This window comes from Tupaia chinensis, unplaced genomic scaffold (genome assembly GCF_000334495.1).
Source record: "Tupaia chinensis unplaced genomic scaffold, TupChi_1.0 Scaffold143755_1, whole genome shotgun sequence".
NCBI classification, from domain to species: Eukaryota; Metazoa; Chordata; class Mammalia; order Scandentia; family Tupaiidae; genus Tupaia; species Tupaia belangeri.
In genome coordinates this window covers 819,645-844,529 of record NW_006203604.1, presented here as the reverse complement: position 1 = coordinate 844,529, position 24,885 = coordinate 819,645, and the positions used below count along the sequence as shown (strand labels likewise).

General features: G+C 36.2%; 1 long non-coding RNA gene across 1 annotated transcript in view; it reads left to right on the top strand.

The window, feature by feature from the left end:
• Positions 1-24,872, top strand: part of LOC102494201 (uncharacterized) — a 59,687-nt gene extending 34,815 nt beyond the window's left edge. Inside the window, exons 2-3 of the long non-coding RNA XR_336901.3 lie at positions 21,179-21,259; positions 24,718-24,872. This is a non-coding gene — a long non-coding RNA (uncharacterized LOC102494201). The remainder of the gene's footprint in view (positions 1-21,178; positions 21,260-24,717) is intronic.
• Positions 24,873-24,885: the final 13 nt, after the last annotated feature.

Sequence of the window (24,885 nt, the reverse complement as noted above, 5' to 3'; positions counted from 1 at the left end):
CCACCCCCCATTTAATTGATTTGCTAATGAACTTAATTTGTCTAAATATTTGCAATAGCAAGCACAGCTTATATATACATACACAAGAACCCGTGTCTGACTTTAGGCATAAACCTCAGTGAGTAGAATGAACATACTATAAAATAGTACCTAGCTGGGGCTATATAGCTTACTGTGGTCATCAAATACACAGTTTTTTCTTTAAATTTTGGTAACAGTTTTAGTATTTATTTCTCTGATTTTTTTTTTTTAATTTACATTCATTCCCTGAGCATATTTAACTAAACTGATTGGATTGCAGTCTGACCTACATGCATATGCCTCAGGGTCAGTCAGAGTGGTGAACAGAGTTTATACATTAAATGTGAGGTTCTCTCTCACTCTGGTTCTCTCATTTTCAGGATATAATACACACCTCCCTCCCACATACACTTTCCAGTAGCTGTGGTTGCAGTAAACTCTACTCTGTTCAGCCCAGAAAGATTGTGGGCTTTCTATCAGAATTCTAGATGCTTTGCTAGGTGTCAACTATGGCCTGCCCTAAGGCTAAGAGCTATGAAATGGGATGACTCTTCTGAAATTTCCTTCTTCTAAGTGTTAGCTCCAATCTAGAATCTATCTGGTCTTTTATTCTCAAATATTTTTAGGACTTTGAAATTTTTGTACTTGGCCTATATTTTTGGCTCTTATTTACATAGGTTAGAGAGAAAGTAGAATCTTAATAGCTCTATTAAAGTTTTCTTTGTCTAGTTGCAACACATCTGTGATTTCTAGGGCTGTTTTTATTGATTAATTTTACTTCTGGCTATTGATCACATTTTCCTGCTTTTTCACTTTTTAAGAAAACTTTAATTGTAGATTGGCTGTTGTGAATATTATCTTTTATTTTTTTTTTTGAAAAGTTTTGAGTTTGGTTCTGTGAGTCTAGGCTGGTCCTCATGTTAGCTGTAGAATAATTCTCTTAAAATGTGAACTTCCTGGGGACATCAGCTTCCTGGAGTATTTAGCAATATATCTCATCTTCGGATTCATGTAGTTTCATCTCCCAGTCCTTTGTGATCTCTGGAATATACATTTAGTTCAGAGATCCCTGATAGTCTGCCAGAGTTAGCAGAATCACTCCATATTCAGTTTATCATTTGGCCAAAACTCAAGGGGACCTCTATGTAGATTTCTGGAGCTCTCTTCTGCCTGACATCTTCCTCTCCAATAATCTGCCTTGTAAATTTAATCTGTCTCAGCAGTGCTGACTTTTTTTTATCTGTTTCTTAATTTCAGTAGGAACAATGCACCCTATTTGGGACCTAATTTCCTGAGACATCATGTAGAAAGCAATTGTGGGTACAAAGCTGATGTGATTTGATGCTCACCTCATTTATTCCCTTTGTCTCATGGATCACAATCTTGCATTGCATGTTTTCTAATATCTGAAAATTGTTTCATGTGTTTTGTTCATTTTCATAGTTATTTATAGTGGAGGACCAGTCTGATACCAGTTATTCTGCCATATCTTGAAATGGAAGTCCCTGTTCAAACAAAAGGTGAACAAATTACAAATTGCCAGGTCCTATCTACAAAGACTTTGATGAAATATGTTCATGCAGGGACCCAAGAGTCTTCATTTTAGTAATGCTCTCTGTTACATAGTTAGAGTGTCCTACTGGGATAAAGAGGATAGAAAAAGCAACAACATCTGAGATTTATATTTATTGTGATTAAGGTCAGATTCAGGCCAAATGTCAACATAGCTATAACTCAAGAAATTCAGATAAACTCAAGAAAACAGGCCAGCAACAGGGCACACAAGCTTTTTAAATGATTGTCAGCTATCTGATTAGAATCTGGGACTACAGAAATAAAACTGTTGTTGGAAATATTAACTAGGAGAAACAGAAAATGGAAGAATACAGTTTTTCTCCCAAATGGCGAGACTTGGTAGATGCACAGATTTAGAATGGTTTGTTCTGGTTTTGGTCTCTGGGTACTCCCAGTGGGGAACTAGAGTACAAACTAAAAACCAGAGGGACATGGATCCATTCTGATTTCTAGTGCTGGATTTTGTACCACAAAGTTTTGCAGCCAAGTATTCTTAGGCACTCTGGGTTTTTGTAAGCAGAGCTGCCATGCTTCCTGGCAGATATTACTGTTTGCGTCAACTTGGTTTCAAGAGCTGTCTGAAAGAGCAAAGGGATTTACTGCTCAAAGGAGATGAAAGATTGGAAGAAGCCAGAGATTTTACCCAAAGAGAACCCATTAAAGATATTTTGTCTCATGAAAAATTACATATATGCCAACTCTGTACAAAGGAAGACATAGATTTTTAAAAAGACAGAATGGCCAATGGGAAGATACTAGCAAACTTTATTTTCCCTGAAGATAGAATTACACAGCTATGTTGACTGCCTTGAAATAACTGGTCCTCTTTCCAAAAATATCCTTACTATTCCTTTTTTTTTTTTTGAGAGGTTTTCGCTATAGGGTGCATGTGCTCGCCAGACAGACAGAGAGAGACAGAGAGACAGAAAGCGAGAAATCACCCCCTGGGGGGGATGGTCACGCCGCAATCCCTTCTCCTCCATTCTCCTCTCAGGATCTTGGGCACGCACGCACACACGCCCGGCGTGAGTTTTAAGCCACTGGGTCCGGGATGTGAACCGCAATCCACTATGTTGGAGTCCAGCGACATAGCCATTATGCTAACTGCTGGTTCCCCTTACTATTCCTTTTTGATATACTTTTTGTCAGTAACTGCTTGCCTGAATGTTTGATTTTGTTGACATTCCCACCTTCCTTTAAAGTCACCATGCCCAACCTCAATTTATGCTTGGAAGATAAAGTTGAATAGGCAGAATTTAAGTAATTTTTCTACATTCTAAAACAATAGGTAAAGTTATACATGCCTATCTATTGCTCCAGGAGTTAACCTCACACCTTAATTCTCAAGTCCCTCTGGTCCATTTAAGTTATTTCAGTCCCCACAGCAGCCATTCTCCTATATCATTGTTCTTAAGAGTGCCAGGATCAGATCCCAAGAAGGCTGGCATTATAGTTCCCTTGTAGCACACCACCACCAACCCTGCCCAAAAATATAGATCTAGCTGCCAAACCTCACTGCATGGTACAAAGCAGGGGGAGAAAATAAAAAGAAGGGGGGAGTTGCTCTGCCATGTGGAATCACAAATGAAAATATCAGCCAGCTTTAAAAGCATTGGATTATCTCCCTAGTTCAAATTGCCAGCCTCTGTCAAGGAGTGACACGGTGTTTCCCGATGTGTTGAAAGCAGTCCTGTGATGAAAGGAAGATAATGCCCTTATCCAGCTGAAATTCTGAACTGGATACTAGGGAGAGTCTTTGACTCATCACGATAAAGACTGGCTGTTGACAGCTCATCAACTTTGACTTCTGGCTGAGACTGCAATTCTCAGCTTCCTTCTATCCCCCTCCAGCCCCCAATTTTCCCATCTCTCCTTCTTTTGAACACTTAGATACTGAAGATTTCCTTGGTCTAAAGGCAGCCCTGACCCTAAAGCATCAATAGATTATTGGTTCACTTGCCCTACTATGTTGAGTATTTTTGACCCTAATATTTGCAATGCAGTTAATATTTCTTGATCATTCTGCCAGATGATAGAAATCCAAAAATAAGCAAACAGGGTTATCCTCATGGAGAATGTCTCTAAGTGTATCTCTAGGGCCATCTTCATTAGAGTCACTTGGGAAGTTTGTTAAAAGTGTGTATTTCTGGGTCCCACCTTAGATTTACTAGGTTGAAATATTTTTGAACCGTACTTTTTAATGAGATCAAGAAATGGTTCTTGGGAACCAGCAGTTAGCGTAATGGCTATGTCGCTGGACTCCCATGTAGTCGACCGCGGTTTGTGTCCCGGACCCGGTGGCTTAAAACTCACGCTGGGCGCGTGTGCGTGCGTGCCCAGGATCCCAAGAGGAGAATGGAGGAGAAGGGATTGCGGCGTGACCATCCTCCCTGGGGGGTGATTTCTCGCTTTCTGTCTCTATGTCTCTCTCTGTCTGTCTGGCGAGCGCACGCGCCCTACAGTGAAAAAAACAATCTCTCCAAAGAAATGGTTCTTAAGTACATCGAAATTTTGGAATCATAAGTAAACACTCACATGTGAAATGAAAATGTATGATAATGAATCTAAAATAAAACAGACACGGGGAAGGTGAATTTAAATTGGAATACATGGGTTTTTAAGGGCCTGTAGAAGCAACGGTTCAACCAAAACTTGCAAGCTAAGTGAAATCATACAGATGAAGAATGGGAAGTAAACATTTCTCAAGAAGGGAAAAACTTACATAAAGGCCCTGAGGTGATAGTATTGATGTTTCCTTAACTCATATACATGCCTGGTATTTTGTCCTAAAGGAACTATTAGGCATGTCCCCTAATCTAGATTTAATTCTACTTTGCTTTCTCCATAGTTTAAAATGTTGTTTTCCAAAATCTGAGTCAAATTAGGTAATGTTGTCTAGCTTAAACTTTACCAAAACAAAACAAGTAAAATTGAGTTTGTAACTTTTTATGTAGGTCCAAATTCAATAAGATAAATATTATTTTCAAAAATAGCCCCCACATCATTCCTTTCTCTCTTTATATAGTGATCAATTTGGTATGTAAGCATATAGAATATAATAAATGGTCAAATTCTGTGTGATTTACAGGGATTCATGCTCGTATTTTAGTTTTACCAATAGCAACTTTATGGTTATATGTGAGAGGAATATTTTATGAAAAAAAAATAATGGTAAGGGCTGGTGGGGCTATGGTGAAAGAACTTCCTAAAATGCTGATGGGAATGTAAACTGGTCCAGCCACTGTGGAAAACAATATGGGGATAACTCAAAGATCTTTGAGTAGAACTACCATATGACCCAGCAATTCAACTCCTAGGTACCTACCCAAAGGACAAAAGAATGCTCAGTTGGAAAAATGCTTGCATATCTATGTTTATTGCGGCATTGTTCACAATTGCTAAGACGTGGAACCAACCCAAATGTCCATGAACAGATGAATGGATTGAAAAAGTGTGGCACATATATTCTTTTTTTAAAAAAAAATATTTATTTTACATTTATTCACTGAACATCATTACAACATACAAAATGCGATCTCCCATCCAGAATACACTGTATAATGGTTTAGTCATACATGTTATTGTCAACAAATGCTTTTCCATTTCTTGTTTCTTAAGTATATATATTTTCCCCCTGTTTCTCATCCTCAGCCATTTACCACCATCCTCCCACCCTGTCACTGCTATCTACGGTTGCTTTCAATTCCTTTTTTCTCCCTACATTTTATTGATTCACAAAATATCTTCATTAAACTAACTACTTTCAACAGCAAGCTCAGCTGATATATAGATGTCTATGAACAGTAGGCATGAAACTCTGTGAGCATAATGATATACTATAAAGTAGCACCTGGCTGAGGCTACATAGCTTACCGTGGTCATTAAATGGTATTTTAAAATATATTTTTAACTTCAAGAAAGGCAGTTTTAGCTTTAATAAGTTAAAATCAAAATATGTTAAGAGTATTTTGCTTAAGACTTAAAGTCAAGAAACAGGTTAGGATTCTGTTCAAACAGTAGGTACATGAAACTATTGGCAGCTTAAGAGTAGACAAAAATTGCCAAATCTGGAAAATAAATGCGTAGGAGAAAGTCAGTAATGTTTTAGTCAGAAGTCATAAAATTCTATTTCATCAGTTCAGTCTCATGTACTTTATCTTCTGTTGTGGTTCGATCTTTCCGTTTAAATTCTGGAAGATAATATTCAACTCCAGATTTGTCCCTATCATTAAGTTGGTCATTTTCTTAGTTGTTTTTGAACTATTATTTCTGTGTGTCCATATTTACTTTTCCTGATACAGTACTCCCTTCAGAACTTGTTGGGGAGCTGGTCTGGTGTCAATAAATTCTTTCAGGTTTTGTTTATCTGAGAATGTTCTTGTCTTTTCTCCCCATATAAAGGATAATCTTGCTGGATATAGTGTTCTTGGTTGAAATTGCTTTTCTCTCAACACTGAATATATTTTCCCCTTCTTTCCTTGCTTGCATAGTTTCTGATGAGAGGTCCACTGTTAGACTGATGGGATATCCTTTGTAGGTAACTTGATGTTTCTCTCTTGTGAATCTTAGCATCTTGTCTTTGTCTGTGGTTTTTGTCAATGTGGCTATAATGTGTCTTGGAGAAGATTTTCTTGGATTGATTCTATTTGGAATCTTTTGTATTTCTTGGGCCTGGATCTTTGAATGCATCTCTAGGTTTGCAAAGTATTCTTTCAGGATTTCATGGAATAGATTATAAATGCTCCTATTGGTCTCTTCACCATCTGCAGTAATGATTATCCAGATGTTTTGACGTCTAATGACACCTAGTATTTCTTGTATATTAATTCTCATTTTTGAGAGGCTATTTTGTCAGTGTTAGTGATGGATTTTTCTGGTCCAACGACTCTGTCTTCTACATCTGACATTTGATCTTCTGTATGATCTAGCCTGCTTTTAATACTTTCAAGGGAGGTTTTGATTTCCTGTATTAAAGCCTTCATTTCTATCGATACAACAATTATTTCTTTTTTTTTAGGTTTTTGCTATAGGGTGTGTGCATTCACGGTAGAGAGACAGAGACTGAGGGAGAGAAGGTAAAAAATCACCACTCTCAGAGAATGGCCTCACTGCAATTCCTTCTCCCCCATTCTTCTCTTGGGATCTTGGGCGTGCATGCACACATGCCTGGCGTGAGTTTATCCGGGACTCCAACAGTGGTCAGCTACATGGGAGTTCAGCAACATTGCCATTACACCAACTGCTGGTCCCTCATTTGATTTTTTTATAGTGGGTATTTCCTCATTCAGGTAATTCAAGAACTTCCTCACTTCTTGGTTTTCAGCCTTTTTTTTCTCCTGCATCTTATGGAGTTCATTATCTCTCTTTCCTTGCATCTCTGTTAGCATTGTCACTGTGAATATTCTAGATTCTTTATTAGACATTTCCTCAAGTTCTACCATACTGTCTGTGGATGAAGAGGAGTTAGTCTTTTCTTTTGGGAGAGCGGTATTTTCTTGGTTTCTCATATTTCTTCTGCCTCTCCAGTGATTTCTGGTATGTTATATGTTTCTCCCTAATATCTTGAGGTTCAATCTGAGCATTTAGAGGCGTGCAGGAGGAGGTGATCTGCAAACTCACTGCCGTTCCATTTTTCTTCCTTTGTGCAGCAGATTCAGTGGGAATTGATGAATATTCTGACCCTAATAGTATTTAGGCGTTTGATTTCAGTTCACTTAGACCTGTCTGTACACTCAGTGCATGGAGGATGAGCAGCAAAGTGGTGAAGGTAAGAGAAAAAAGGAAAAAAATCAGAGAAAGAGAAAAAAAGAAAAAAATACAAAAAGCCTCCAACAGTTTATTAATTAATTTTTTTAAATAAAAAAACAAAAGCACTAGTTCTAGCTATAATGGAGTCTTAGCTTCTCCTAGACGGAAGGGGGAAAAGGTGAGAATTAACAAGAAAAAAGAGGGTCTGAAAGCTAAGAAAGTATTTTTCCTTAAACATTTTTAAAAAATTAAAAAAATGAAAAGGCAGAGACAGAGAAAAGGATATGAGGGGGAGTTACCAACTCATAGATGGGCTTTGGAATGTGAGGTCTCAGCAGAAATTCTTCATTAGTTTAGTCCATGAAAGCACTAGTTCCAGCTCCAATGAAGTCTTTGCCTCTCCTAGATGGGAAGGGGGAAAGATAAGAATTATCAAGAGAAAGGAGGATCTGAAAACCAAGAAAATACTTTACCTTAAAAATTTTTTTAAAATTTAAAAAGTGAAAAGACAGAGAGAAATCTCAGCAGAAATTTATTAGTTTAGTCCCTGAAAGCACTAGTTGCACTTCAGTGGAGTCTTTGCCTCTCCCACTTGTGGATGGGCTTTAAAGGGTGAAGTCTCTGCAGAAATTTTTCCATGACATATATATTCTATTTTTTTTTTTGAAGAGGTTTTTGCTATAGGGCATGTGCGCTTGCCAGAAAGACAGAGACAGAGAGACAGAAAGCAAGAAATCACCCCCACCCCCCAGGGGGGATGACCACACTGCAATCCCTTCTCTTCTACTCTCCTCTCAGGATCTTGGGCATGCACGCACACATGCCTAGCGTGAGTTTAAGCCACTGGGTCCACGACTTGAACCACGGTCAACTACATGGGAGTCCAGTGACATAGCCATTATGCCAACTGCTGGTTCCCCATGACATATGTATTGTATGGAATACTACTCAGTCATAAAAAACAAGACCCTGACTTTTGATAAAAAGTGAATGAATGTGCAAGATTTATTGCTGAGTGAAGCAAGCCAGGCCATGAAAGAGAAATGTTGTATGTCTCCACTTAATATATACTAACTCTCTGCACTTTATGGTGGAAACTGAAAGATTAGAGAATATCGAAGCATGGAAAATCGTTATAGATACCAGAGACAGTGTGCAAAGAGGATGGGAGAAAGGAGAGGATGTGAGGAAAAAAACTAAGGAGAAAAATAGAGAGCCAAGACATCTATGGGACACAGAAGTGGATTATTGTTGATGGTAACATGTCCTCAACTGGACTGGTGTGAAGTGTATTGATGTTGGGAAAATTCACTTAACAAGCTGTAGTGATGTATAGTGATTACATGTATAAAATTTAAAAAAGAAAAAAATTACTGCTAATGAATTTTTAAGCAAATCCATTTTGTATCTGAATTCACACAGTTTAGAAATTTTGGATATTCTGAGTAAAGGTCAATGAGTTGTTGAACTAAATATCTATGAAGAAAAATCATCAATCTGGAAATCGATCATTCTTATGATCTTGTGACTCATGAACTAGGTATCAAGCTCTTTTGACCTGTAGAGGAAATATTATTGCCAGTCCTTTGTGCAGAGAAAGAAGGGTTGGTACTAGAGATTTGTTGCTGGAACATGGGCTGCTGTATTGATTTACATTTTAAAGGAAGAAGTCGCATCATCATGATCTGTAGATTTTGTACTACTGTGCTTACTCAGAAACTTATATATAAGTTATTAGAATGAATAAATGAGAATGACAAAATTGCTGGATTAGATGTCAACATATAACAACAATTTATATTTACATTTACTAGCAAGAAATGTTTAGAAAATGACAATAATATCAAAAACTTAAAAATGGACTATAATTAAATATGTAAAGATTACTGAAAATTGTAAGATACTTTTGAGAGGAATAAAAAAAACTGAATTGAATGGGCGGGTATATTATATAGATATATTGAATCTTCAGTTTTCCAAAAGTGATGGCAATTATGGCTCTTTGTCTCAAAAACCACAGCATATAAACAAGTCGCACCAAAACACATTCATTCCTAGACATGGCATAGTGATTCAGCAGAGCACCAAAATCAAACAAATGACCTTAGACGTATCAGATAGAAAAACTGATTTCTTACAATGGAATGACAAGTAGGCCTACCACTGACTTTGCAAGAGGAATAATGGAACCCAAGAGACTTTGAAAGAATATCTAGAAAGTGCTGAAATGTAATAACTGTTGATCTAGAATTAGTTATATTCCCAGTGAACTATTTTTCAAGAGCAATAATTAAAAGTCATGTTAATAACAACTAACTCAAAGCACTTACACTGAAAAAAATGTTAAAGTATGTTAATCATAAAGAAGAAAAATGATTTCAGGAATTATATCTGAGATATAAAAACAACTGCAATGAAGGATATTTCTTAACATGTATACATACGAGTAAGTATCAATAGGTAAATAAGAACTATGAAGAACTAAAATGATCATATAATAGACTAAAATACAACGTAAGATTAGAATACTCTTTCACAGACAGTAAAAGGTACTGTGGTATTTATATTGCCTGGGAATAAAAAACTTTATATTGGTTAATTTCTCACTTTTTTCTATTTTATCCATATGTTAATTTTTTTGAGAGGTTTTTGCTATAGGGCATGTGTGCTCGCCAGAGAGACAGAGAGAGACAGAGAGACACAAAGCAAGAAATCACCCCCCCCCAGGGGGGATGGCCACACCACAATCATTTCTCCTCCATTCTCCTCTCAGGATCTTGGGAACGCACACACATGTGCCTGGCATGAGTTTAAGCCACCAGGTCTGAGACTCGAACTGTGGTCGACTACATGGGAACATAGCCATTATAGCAACATAGCTATTACACTAACTGCTGGTCCCTCCATATGTTAAAATTTCAAGGAAAACTTCTAACATAGTAGAAAAAGTAAACAATTTCCAGACTAAAAGAGGAGAAAAAGAGAACTAAGCAACAAAATATCAAACAATACACAGAAATGAATGGATTAGTATAAAACAATAAAAAAGAACTATAGAGAAAACACAGAATGAGTTTGTAATATAAATGCAAATATATCACAAAAAATGTTAAATTCTAAAATCTTCAGTTATGACAAAAATAACAAAAGTCATCTATATGTTTTTAAAAAGTGATCAATAACATGTACAAACAAATAGATGTTAAAAATAAAAGTATTATTAAGAGCTAGAGTATAGAGCCAGCTTATGGTGGTTAAGATGGCTGAATCTCACATGGCTGACCAACTGATTACGTCCTAGACAGCTTGAAAAACACTCTGGACTTGAGCGTGTGCCTATGTAAAATTGAAAAAAGGGAGAATTAAGGAGAAGGGAATGAAGCATGATCATTTTCTACAGGGGGTTACTTCCTTGATTTCCCTCTTTCTCTCTTTCTGTTTTTCTCTCTGGCAAGTGCATATGCACTCTGGCAGAAAAACAAACAAGAAAACAACTACAGTATAAATACTAACTTAACTAGCACAACTATATTAATATCAAACAAAACTAATTTTAAGGCCAAGAAATAATTAGGAATAAAGAGTCTCTTCAAAATGATAAAAGATTCCCTTAAATAAAGCCATTTCAAATAATAAAGACATGGTCATTTTAATATGGGTAAACACAATATTATAATTTAAAAATAGACCAAGCAGAAAGAGAAAGAAATAGCAGGAGTATAGAGAAGTCCATTTCTTCTCTGAGCAACAACAAAATATTGAGGCAAGTGATGATAATTTAGAAAATTTAAAAGAAAGATAATAAATTCTAATATAATGAACATACATAGACTTTTCTACCCACCAATTAGGGAATACAATTTTCTCAAGAACATAATTACATTCATAAAAGCTATGTACCAACGAAGAAACAAATCTCAATTAGTTGAAAAGAATCAGTATCATACAGACTTTTTTTCTATGATAATAATGACTTTACTGACACCAATAAAATTTAAGAAAAAATACTCTGTGTTATATTGAAAAGATACTTCTTGGCTCTGGCAGATGGCTAGGTGGTTGAGGTACTGTACTTCTACATGGCCAACCAAGGTCTGAGTCCTGGACCTGGCTTTCTCACGTTCTTTCTCTGTCTCTCTCTGGTCAAATTTAATAATAATGATGAATACAATTAAGTAAAACAATTCTGAAAAAAAAAAATAAAGACACTTCTAAGTCATGCAGGAATTAAGGGAAAAAAATTAGAACAGAAATCAGAAAATAGTTAAGACTGAATGATAAAGTGTATCAAGTAACAAAACTTGTGAGATGCAGCTAACATAAAACTTACATAGGGACATTTCTAGCTCCAAAAGCTTATATTAAAAGAGAAAAATGAATAAGCTGAATATGGAATTCCTAAGTTGGATAACAGAACAGATACAAAGAAATATAAAAAATACAAATAATGATAGTAACATAAAAGAATTAAATTAAAAATGAAGATACATTAACTTACAAAAACGTTTGAGTATATCAACAAAGTAGATATATCTCTGGCGAGACTGAAAGAGAAAGATGAGATAAAACCCAAAAAGCTAATTTTAGCATGGCTAAAACTCAGAAACACAATGTTGAATAGAAAAAAGAAATCACGAATGAATACAAGGAAAATTTAAAATATGTAAAACACATTATTTAGCTATAAATATATACGTAATAAAGCTTTAAATAAGAGGAAGGAAGTGATAAACACAAAATGAAGAAGAGTGGTTCCCTTTGGGGAGGAATGGAAAAAGTAGGCTTTCCATAGTGACTTTCTGAAGCTAGGTGGTTTAGGTATTCAGTGATTCATTGAAATGCTATAATTTCTTTTTAAAAGCATGAAATATTTTATGTTAAACATTATATATATTACTCATTTCTGCAATGTCTTATCCTTTTAATTGCCTCATTTCCTTACTCATTTTTTACCTTATCAAAATCTCTAGTCCTACAAATTCTTTCTTTTCTATAAACTCTTCTATTCCTCCCCTTTTATTTGGTTTGCCATTTTTTCCAACCTAGCTTAACCCTCCTGAAGGATTCCTTTAGTCACCTCCTAGAGCAGTCTCAAGATGTCTTCTTACCACATTTTCCTTTTATTTTTAAAAATTTCTTGTGTGTGTGTGTGTGTGTGTGTGTGTGTGTTTGTGTGTGCATGTGTGTGAACTTCTAAAAAATTTAATTACTAGGGACCAGCGGAAGGCATAATGGTTAAATTGCTAGACTCCCATTTAGTTAACCATGGTTTGAGTCCCAGACCCGGCAGCTTAAAACTGACATCAGGTGCATGTGCAAGTGTGCCCCCAAATCCCAAGAGAATAGAGGAGAAGGGATTGTGGCATGGTCATCTTCCTGGGGCATGATTTCTTGCTTTCTGACTTTCTGCATCTCTCTGTCTCTCCAGTGAGCACACACACCCTATAGCAAAAATCTCTCTCTCTCTCTAAAAAAAAAAATTACTATACATCTTTATAGCATATAAAATAATTTTTTTCCAGCATGAAAACATTGTATATTGGTCAGATATCAGTTGATGTATGTTTTGGGGTTTATTTCTGGGTTCTCTATTTTGTTCCATTAGTCTACATGCTCGCATTCTCCTATACTGATTTCCTCAGTCCACCCATTTCAACTTCATAAGAACCAGGAGAATGTTCTATTAGTGTTTGCATTCTTACACTTTCCCTTTTCAATCTCTTTTTTTTGCTGCCCCCTTTTCTACACCTATCTCTAAATATTGATGTTTTATAGGGCTTTGTTAAGTGGCCACATTACATCTAACTTCACATGTTTTGTAGGTATGACTCATCCATTCTCCTGACTTTAATTTCCTCATACTCAGATGACCTCAAGTCTCTTATCTCTAAGTAAGAACTTTTCCCTGATTTCCAGATCTGACTCTTACATTGCTCACTAGTTAAATGTTTTATGCTTACCTTGAGTTCATGAATTTCTTATTTTAATTGCAGTTCTTTTTTTTTTTTACTTCCTATGTTGAAGAATGACACCATCATAAATCTAGTTACCAAAGCTACGAAAGGGAGTCATTCAAGAGTCCTGCTTTTCCCTCACTTTCCACATGAAATTAAAGAACAACTGTGGTATATATCTCAAAATACTCCTTAAAACATCTCAGATTTGTTACCACTTTTATGCTTTAGCTCATTTTTGGGCTGAATCACAGCAATAATCTTTTAAAACATTCCCAAATTATACATAGTTATTATTTCCCCAATCACTAGACGGTTTCTCATTTTAGGAACTTACTCTCTTTCTCTTTTAAAGAATTCTTCCCATCTTAACCCATGAAAGTTTCAGGACTTAATTTGTATGTGATCTTCCATATGAAGCCTCACATTACTTTTCTAGATGGTAGCATTGACTTTTGTCCTTCATTTGCATGCCTTGCATCCTAATTCCATAAGACTTATCACATTTATTTTCTTGTTTTTCTCTTTCTTGAAGATTGTGAAGGTTGCCACTGAAGCTGTTGGTGTTTATGAGAACCTAAAACAAGAGCCTGGCTCTTGCTTAAAATTCAATACATGTTTATTGAATCAAGTCATTGCATTTCTGCAGCTTTATTTCCTTTTATTCGCATGTTGGTAACCCCACAACACTGTAGACTTACAGCAATAAATGTTTTGTAATTTGTTAATCCTACTTTCTTCTATCAGTTACTTGTCATAATATTTCAAGTATGATAAATAGTAAAAAATAAAACTGGCTAAATTGAGTATTGAATTAACCAAATTTTATCAGTCTACTCCCAGGTTTTATATTACCTTTGGCACAAAAATAAGTGGAATCAACATTACTCTTTCCTAAGGAGCTATCATAAATTTTAAGCCCTCCCTTCAAGACATGGGACACCTGCAAGTCTATCTTACCTTCATCTGCTATTGCCTATTCCTGAGCCCAAACAGTTACAAAGTTCTTGTGAATTCGCAATTTTAGCTAACCTTATACACTGCTTAATTTCTTTAGGGAGAGATTTAGCCTGAATAGATCAGTCTTTTGAGATCAATTTAAGAAAAAGAAAATGTAAGCCAAATGTTCGGACTTCCAAGTAATCATATCTATTGGCTGGGATACAATATCTCAAAGAAGAAAGCTGATTACTTGAGACATTTTAAATGAAAAGGAGCAAAGCATTAAGCCCACTGGGCTGGAGGAATGTCCAAATGTGTTTCATATAGATGTTTTATCTTTATAGAAGTCAAATGTATGTAAGTCTAAACCCAAAATTATGTCACAAACATATTAAAGATAATGATTTGCATATTAAGAGAAATAGCCATATGAATTATTTTCAATAAGTCTCTACATGTTTTCTTAGGAAATTGGTCAATGCACTTGATTATTTATTAAAGTCTTTCATTATCGAATAAAAAACAAGCAAAATCTTAAGGTACTGTTTGTCACAGCATGTTTGTGGTGGCAGGAAGTCTGAACTCTGTCTCTGGAGGAGTGTCAATGCAAGGTGGATGTATACAGTTGAGTGCTTGGCAGAAATCAGAAGCCACAAACTGTATATATGCATAGTAATAAGATCATATCTTCAAAGCATATTTCTAGTGAAAAAGGCAAGAGAGCTGAGGTCTATCACACAATACCAGGAGTGTAAATTAAGTGACATGCACACAATCAGTTCCATGTTCCAAGGTTATGTAGTGAGGAAAGGTTTTAAGTGAGTATGTAAGGGAAGTTGACTGCCTATAGGCTTAAAGTGAAGGATCATAGTATGTTCATATCGTAGTAAAATATTTTAGAGAAAAATATTTCACATTCTTTTCTCTCATAACTGGTATTGAAATAATTTATGCATTTGTATTACTTCATTGTGTTAAGATGGACTAGAAATTTATTTACTGTCATCCAGTTTATATTAAAGCAGATTAGATTGTTTAAAAAATGAAAGGAAATAAATTAATAAAACAAGAGAGGGGACCAGCAGTTGGCCTAATGGCTATGTCCCTGGACTCCCACGTAATCAACCGTGGTTTGAGTCCTGGACGTGGTGGCTTAAACTCGCACGGGGCATGTGTGAGTGCATTCCCAAGATCCTGGGAGGAGAATGGAGGAGAAGGGATTGTGGTATGGCCATCCCCCTGGCGGGGGTGATTTCTCACTTTCTGTCTCTGTCTCTCTCTGTCTTTCTGGCGAGCACATACGCCCCATAGCAAAAACCTTTCCAAAAAAAGTAAAAACAAAAACAGAGAGGTGACTTGTGCAGATCAATGATGATAATACGTTGCTATCAGAGGAGCATGGTTTCCTCAGCTCTCTGTGAGGGCTTTGTAAAGCTAAAATCAAATGTTAAATTTAAAAAGAGAAGTTAATGTCAATTGATTTTCTAGAAATGAAATATTCTTCAAGCTATGCTATACAGGAAAATACACTGTGCAAAGTTTAACTTACATACTCTTAAAATGAGCCCCTAGTTAACGATGAGGTACACTGCATCACTTATAAAGCATTGCCCTTTATTCTTTTATGCATTTGTTAGTCAAGAAAGCCATGCCATTCTTGTCCTACTTTATTTTGTTGTCTAAACTTGTACTCTAGTGTTAACCCCAATAATGCATAAAATTTCTCATTTTGCAGTTAATTGACCCTCTGTCAGTTCAACAGAAATTCTTTAGGATGGAACTAATAGATGGAAAAATAACCAGAGGGATTCTTCTTGCTTTTGCTTATCAAGGATGGGACGTTTAATTACCTTCTGTTATAAATACATATAAACTCTATTTATGGGTATTTAAAAGTTCTCTTTCTCGGACCTTAGGACAAAAACACATTAGCTGATGATAGTACCAGTGGTAACCATGTTTATAGTATAGCAGTAAAAACAACCATAATCTCAACGATAGATTAGGGAATGGACTAACCCTAGGTCCCCAAGGTCTGAGAACTATACAGTAAATCCTCAGGTAGATCTATCAGCACAATGATGACAGGGACTTATGTAAGACTGAGCTAAAGTTTCTTCTGGGCTTGCATCCAACAATCAGGAATTGTGGAGAAACCATGCCCTTGATAATTAACTCTTAATTCAATAATTATTTGAGTAGGAAAGGGTTAAAATCAATGTCCGTCTTTGGATATTACAGTTTTCTACTTTCAGAACCTATCAACTTGGAAAAAAATAAAGGCAAAACACACATCTCTAATGCCCTTAGCAGATGGATCTGTGTTATTGCAGAGCAGGGACCTGGAAAGTCTCCATATACCAAGCTATAAATATTCCTCTGACATTTATTATCCTCACTTGAGTTCAGGTGCTTAAATACTTGGACTGAAGTCATGTTTGTAGCAGAAAAAAGTTGCTCTTTAAGCATACCTTGTCGCTGGCTAAATTATTAGCAACAGACAAAGATGGAGGGTAAGTGTGCTGGAGCGAGGGAGTCTCCCATTTAAGAGAGGTCATGGAACCTTTAAGTCAAATTAGCTGAAGTTTAGACTCGCTTGTAGTACAAATTCCCAAACACCTCACCTCAGACAATTTGATGGATCACATCCCAGGAACTCCCCACCAAACTCTAACTTCCCAAGTATGTATCTATGAGTGTGGTGTTTTGTGGTCTTGAATTTTGAGCCCCAGCCCTGCCAGCTGCATAAGATTGTAAATTCAAACTCCTATGAATCTCAATTCACATTGCATTAAGGGAAGTATAGGATTATGTAAACCAGGAGATAATAGCCCTTATAAAATCCTTCCAATAAAATAAAACCAAGCTAAAGGTGTCAGCATAGATTAACAGCCCTTCTTCATTTAGGAGTATGGCTTTCTCAAGTGTGGTTATTTTGTGGTTTAGGCTAGGATTTAGTAACATTGTTCTTAATTAGGGACTATTTAATTCCCTGAGGAACGATTACTGGGAGCCTGGGATAGGTTTCATTCTGAGAGGAAAGGAATCCATGCATGACTTTGCCTGGGATATTACATAACAAAGTCTTGCAGATATATCCATCCCTGAAGCTACTTCCAACCCTTGCCCAGAGGACCCAGAACAGTGTGAAGCTGAAGAAGACCCATAGGCCTCTTTCTTCATCCTGTCCTTCTCTCCCAGTCTGAATGGCCCCTTTGTGGCTGTCAAAAAAACTGATCCACTGTGATGCTATACCAGTACATTTATAGGGTTTGGGACTAGGGTGACACATTTTAAAAGAATATTGTCAAGTTACATTGTCTAGAGAAAAATGAGGAGCCTGTAAATTATGAAACATAAATACAGTGAAAGAAGTAAAACTTCTCTTTTCCAAGTTAAACATCAATAAGGCATAGGGCTATATGCATAGGCTCAGGAGCCAAATTGTCTATTTTCCAATCTTCATTCTTCTACTTAGTAGCTCTGAGAATTTGGGCAAGTTATTTAACCTTCCTGTGCTTCACTTTCCTCATTTGGAAAAGGGGAAAAACACATTGCATTTGCACGTAGTGTTGCTATGCTAATTACATACATTAAAAATAAACTGCCTAACATAGTATATGACCATAGTAAGGCTATATCAGTTTTTAATAAATAAATGAAAACTGTTTTAAAATATTTGATAGCTTTAATATTGAAGTGTAAGTAGGCTTTGTTTAAAGTTGCTGTAGGTTGAGAGTTCTTAATTTGTAAGTCCCTGCAAACACTCAAATGAGTCCTCTGAACCAATAAAATTATATGTGGGTTTTGTGGATATGTATACTTTTTGGGGGCAAAGGTTCAGAGCTATTCTTTGTTTCCCAAGAACTCCATGGCCTTCAGAAGATTAACCACTGTGAATAAAGCTAAAACTAATGTATGGAAGTGTTTTAGGCTTGTTGACAAGGAGATTATTCTTAGGCTTTAATTACCCAAACGGAGTGATTCCTCTCAGGAAAAGCAGAAGCTCTATTTTAAGATCTGTTTTATATGATGCTAGATGTCATTATCAGACACCTTAGAGGTAAAACAGGTCTCAGCCTCCCTGCCCTACATACCTCTTTTCTTCTTCCTCACTTCTTTTTTATAATTAAGAATGTGAGTCTCCTGAATTTTAGCACTCTCAAGCTGGAAGGTCATATAATCCACCCATAGCAACAATTACTCAATGACCATATGACCACCCTCCCCCCACTGACATTTTCAGGTAATACTCCAATGGTAGACAATTCTTCAGTAAAAAATCCAAGTCCAGTTATAATATGACATTATCTTACCTTTCCAACCCTATTTTGTACCTTACACAAAACAAATTTTTTCATTAATGTCCAACGTAGATGTTGTATTCTCTGTCAAGCCTTCCCTAATTTCTCCAGAAAGAGCGAGCTGCTCTATGTAGTAAAACTCTATGTCATTTTCCTGAAATCTCTGCTGTAATACGCATAATGTAGCATTTCTCTCACACTGTAATAGTATAAGCACATGAAAGGCTGAAACTATGCATTCTTCAGCATTGATAACACAGTGGTAGATGTTGCTAGTGACTTATCACATATCTTTTTCCTTACTGTTCTTTACGAAAAGAATACTTTCTGGATGCCTTTGCAGTAGAAGTGTTAATGTGACTAATTAGATGTAAAAGGACATGCGATTGGATTCTTTCTGGCTAAAGGAGCATGGTTCACTCATTGTTCACACTTCTACTTCTGGCCATAGGATCTTCATGAGTGATCTCTCACATGACTTTGGCTACCTAATGAGGATAAAATAGAAGTCCCCCTGGTTTCTAAAAGACTACCCCAGCCCACTGACTACATTTTTTTATGTTAAAATTCTATGTCAAAGTTTATTTGTCATAGCAGCATAGCTTAGCATACTTTAATATGCTGAAGTTGGTAAAGTGGAAAGCTGAAGAATTGATATCTTGATAAAAATCTGGATTTTCAATAACTATGTAAAATAAACGTCTATTTTTAATAGTTTTTCTACTATTTATAGGTATGTAAAAATACCTTAGAGTTACCATCTTAAATAGTCATGGAATATTAAATATTCAAAGTACTCATTGAAAAGATAAGCTTCTAAGTAGGCATATAGTAATATTATTTCAATATTATTTCTGAGTTTAAAAAGTATAGATTTAATTGTGAAGAGGTAACATTTTAAGTTTTTTTTAGAAAGCCTTTTTTAGAAGTGTTTTTGTTTGTTTTCCATTGCGTATGTGTGCTCACCAAAGATAGAAAGATAAAGACAGGGAGAGGAAAAGTAAGAAATCACCCCCTTGGGAGGATGGCCATGGCATAATCTCTTTTCCTCCATTCTCTTCTTCAGATTTTTGGGCATGCACGCACACATGCCCAGCATAATTTTTAATCTGCCTGGTCTGGGACTTGAGCAGGGGCCAGCCATGAGGGAATCCAGCACCTTAACCATCACATCAAATGATAGCCCCATATTTTAAGTTTTTACAAAGAAATTTTTTACCAAGAATTTAGACCTGACAATATTTATCTGTCAAATTGATTTTTTTTTTAAAAAAAAGAAGAGTAAACATCATGTAGGATAAGAACCTAGAATATGAGTTTGGCACTTAATGGATTAAGGAAAGGAATAATTAAGGTAAAAAGAAGTTGGATAGAAATGTTTTGTTAAAAGACTGAAAATTTAAAAGAGAAGAAGCCCTATTTTGTGTTCACTGTTGATTCTCCATTTGCTAGATTGTTTTGCATTCCTCATAAATTTAGTGAAAAAGTGAAGCTGATAAAACTTGTACTATGTGAGGACAAGCAGATGGCAAGGTGGTTAGGGTACTGAGTTTCACATTGTGAGATTGAGGGTAGTTTGAGTTCCGGACCTGGTGGCTTGAAAAACATACCAGGCACATGTATATGTGTGCCCAAAATTCTAAAGGGAGAGTGGAGGAGAGGGGATTGCTTGTGGCATGGTCATCCCTGCTGGATGGTGATTTCTCACTTTCTCTCTTCGGCTCTCTCCTGGGAATGCTTATACCCTATGGCAAAACAAACAAACAAACAAAACACATGTATTTATGTGTTACAAAGTTTATTTTATAATTTTTGCTTACTTTAAACATTTCTTACATATATGAAGATTCTGAATTCTTTGTACCAAAAATGGTTAACATCTATTGAGAAAGTCATTTTCTGAAATAGAGGAACCAAACTTTATGGACAATCCAAGTCTAAGTTAAAGAGGGTGTATCTGTTTTTACATGTTGTTAGTGATAAAAAAAAAATCACCAAAGTAGCATGAGTTACATATTGTTGATTTTTGCATCTTTGGAAGAAGTGCTATGGTTATTTTAAATGTTCTACAAATGAGTTTATTTTTAAATAACTGTGTAGCATCTCTCCTCATGCCTATTATTGTCTTTTGGAGAATTTTCCTAGTGTCATCTCAGAATGTACACACGCATTCATGTTTTGCTTTAATGGACATTTTTAAAAAATTAGCTATAGGCCACAAAATACCCTATGGATTGGAGATAAAGAAAAATAAGGCAACATTTGTGCTTTACAGTTAGAGTTGAGGGGAGAGGAGAGGGAGCTGTACATAACCACTCTGAATGAGGGATATAGGTTGGTGTGCAATGGGGGAGGGAGGATGAAGGGGAGTCCAAAGTGTGATAATATGTAGAATGTAGGAAGGAGGTTAAGAGACAGATAGGAATTTTGATAAGTCCACAGTTTCTGTCTTGGAAAATGATGGTTGGATCGTCTATACAGTCCACATGTAAGAAGATGGCAAAGCTACTTTACCAGTCGGACCCGCAAGGAACTGCATAAGGCATCAATCTATCAAAGATACTAAACCATACCTATGGTGCCAATTAATGACTCAGGTTTCCACAGGCAACCACTTAAATTGCTGTTTTTCAGGTAAATTGGTCCCAATCATGCTAAACCAAAAAGCACCGGAGGAAAAAGAAACATAGCTCTTCATGGATGAAGCGCTCCCTGGTAAGTAATAATGGAAAGCATGAAGGTAGGTTGCATCATGCAACTACACGTCTTATCTCCAAACCTGAAAGTAGGTCTGTGAGAGTCCCTTGAAGCCAGCACCTACTGTCAATTACTACTGGCAGCAGTAATTGCCAAGCCAAGCTCAGCTAAGCCCATCATGACTGAGCAGTCCTGTTGGTCCTATTACAGGCCTATTACTACAACCAAAGCATGGGAGTGCTGCTTACCTGGAACATGTGATTTATTATGTTAATTCTTCTGCAATTAAAATTTAAACGATATGTCCACCAAGGGGTTACCTGGTTTGAACAAGTGTGAAAAAAAAAATCAAAGCAATGACAAAAACTGCAAAAATGTAGAGGAAACTTACTAAGGTATTTTTGTTTTTAATTTTAGAACATGTACTCTGCTCTGATGGGTAGAAGTGAAAATTTCTATATTTATCCCATTTTGTTAGAAATGTTTTTGAATTTGAGAGGGGGGAAAAACACCAGAGTAACATCTAACCTTTGCTATAGCATACAATTAGTTTCAAGAGCCTGTCACTAAAAGTTGATGGATTGGAAGTGTTCTTTTTATAGAACTGAAACTATTACTTGCATCAGCAAAGTAATATTTGACTAATTGCTGACATTACTATAATCTTGCTAGGTGGCCCATTCCACTTAAGTTAGCAATGTGAAACCAAATTATATTGAAGGGAATATATACAAAAAGTGAACAGTGAATTTATTTGTCCTCAAGATTCTAATTATAACTGACTCTGTGTTTCAAATGTTATAGAAAAAGTGCTAAGGAATGTTATTTGTAAATATTGTTTGTGGTTTCAGAAGTATTTAGAATGGCTCATTAAGAAGAATTTACCTACAAGCTTGTACAGACTAGATGGATAAAACATGCATTGACATGTTAACAAAGTTTATTTCCATAGTAATTTTGGTTCACTTTAAGACTTTAGCACATAAGTAAGGAGAGTGCCTGCCCTATTGGATCTAGAAACATCCAAGTCAAATACCATCTGATTTATCTGGTATTATCTATTTAAAATGTTATCATCCAAGAAGTGGTGATAGAGTTTTTTGCTAATATACAAATTAAAAAAATAAAAACTTTTAAATATATTTATTTAAAAGACCATAAACATCCATTGAAACAAAATTTCATACACATAGGTCATTTTTTTATGAGCGATGGAATAATTAGGAAATAAAAGACAATTTGGAAAACATCAAAATGTTATATTGTGTCATGGAGAAAAAGATCTTTATCATAGAAATACAAGTATATGATGCTTATTTTATCTATTTCTTTCAATATACTAATGTTTTGTGAGGTTCTTTCCTCCTCTGAAGGGTGAGTCAACCAGATGCAGAGAGTTGGAAAAAAGATGCGAGGAACTAATGTCATGTTGTTTATTGCTGAATTCAAAGGGAGTTGGCAGACCTACAGAAGCACTCACAAAGTGTTTCCTACCTCTTGGTGCTTGTAATGCACATGAAGAACACTAGCAGAGCAGGGTCCTCCCTCTTGAAACTCATAGTGAGGAGCCGACCTGAGCAGAGGCAAGGCTGAGTCAAGTCAAGCTAAGCCAAGACCATCAGGACTGAGCAAGTTGAATCAAGGCTGAGCTGAGCAGAGTTAGTTAGTTACTGACCAGGTGCTCCCTTTCTTTTAAAGGGACTGTTGACAATGGTGACTCATTGACAAAACCAAACTGTCACACATGCACATTACATACAATGGTGTGAAACAGCAAGGTCATAATTACATAGCAAGCACATAAACACAATACAACTAATAACATATGTTGTTTACTATGTGGCCTTCAAATATGGTAAGATAGGAAGTGAGGGACCCAGATAAACCATCCTGACTCCATTTTCTCTATACCTAGTTAAATGTTAATCAAATAATTAATATATAACTTTGAAAGATTCTCTGAATATTAGCCTGCCCAGTATTGGTTACATTTAGAGAAGCCAATTTTCAGAGAAAGATGATGAATCAAGTTTTGACATATTGACTTAGAGATACCACAGGGACATTGAAATGTTATATAATTCAATAACAGGACAACATAATAGTTAAGAGCATGGATCTGGAGTCAGACTGTCTGAATATCAATGCCGGCTCTGCCAATTATGAGTTGTGTGACCAAGGCAAGTTGCATAACCTGTCAGAACCTCAGTTTTCTTCATTATATCTACTTCATAAGGCTGTTATGGAGATTAAATGAACTAATCTTTGTAAAGCCCAGTGCCTAGAATATAAAATGTACTACTTACTTATTTGAGAAATAAATATATGGGGTCTGGAAGTTTGAAATGAGTGCTGAATTAGAGGCAGAAATTTGAGTCATTAGCATAGCATATGATGGTGACTACAACTGAGATAATGAAGGACAACATTGGCTAGAAGTATCATGCCCAGTGATAGAAGTAGGCCAAGGACAGAATCTTCAGGAGCACTACCACTTAAACAGTAGCCACAACTAGCAGATTCAGCAAAAGAAACCAAGAAAGAAAGGTCATATTTAGGAGGAAATTAAGCAGGGAGTGTTTCTCAGAAATAACAGAAATAAAGAATGGAAATGTGAATGGTCAACAAGGTCAAATGCCAAACAGAGACCCTGAAAATCATTTACTGTATTTTGCATTTTGAAAATCATTAGAGTTATTTTCAGGACTGGATTCAGTTAGGGGGGCAATTGAGGACAGGACAGATGGCAGGAGGTCAAATAGTGGCAGAAAGAGAGAAGTGGAGCTAGTTTTGGCTGTTGGAAAGAACTTACTAAGAAGAGGAGGATGATAACTAGATTGAGATATTCAATTAAAAGAAGTACTTATTCATTTTACATTTTCTCATTTCTCCCCTTATTTGACAAAGATGCCTCTTCAACCTCAGAGCTGGTAATACCCCATTTCTGCTAATCTCTGTATGTCTTAATATGCCTTATTTTACCCCATAATCAACTTTGCTAAGTAATCATTTGTCGAAGGGTTTTCATTTAGTCATTGCAAGTTCATTCTCAAGGGTACAAGAGGCAGTGGAGAGTGGTAAGAAAGCTACATTACTCAGGTACTGTGAGCATGTGAACTACCGTGGGAGAACCAGCATCTTCCATGCTGGGTTCTGCTCCAGGAAAAACAGAAAAGACTTTGCACTAAGGAGGATAACATTTGCTAAGGAGAAACAAGAGCAGAGTTTTAGATCCCTGTCCAAATTGTGGAGTGAGAGAGGCAGAGCTAAGTTAGAAGTAGAACGGGTTAAAACTAAAATAAGCATAACTGAGAAACACCAAGGAATAAGGACTATCAAATATTCGAAGAGAATTAATAACAGGTGGTCTTAATCTGCTCGGGGGTGGGAACTGGAAATTGTCTATTTTGTTTATCATAGGCAAATTATTTTGGCCAGTGACCAGAGTTAATTGTCTCCTTTTTTTGTTTGCTCAGGTTTCCCAGCAAGCCAGTTATTGTGAAAAGCTGTTCCTGTGTTTGCAGCCCCCTCACATCCAGGAATGACAACAGTCAGACTTTTGGATGCTAAATGACAGGATATAGCAAAATGATGGACTGGCCTTCTTTACTGAGAAACACTGGTGACAGATCAGAAGTTAGTGA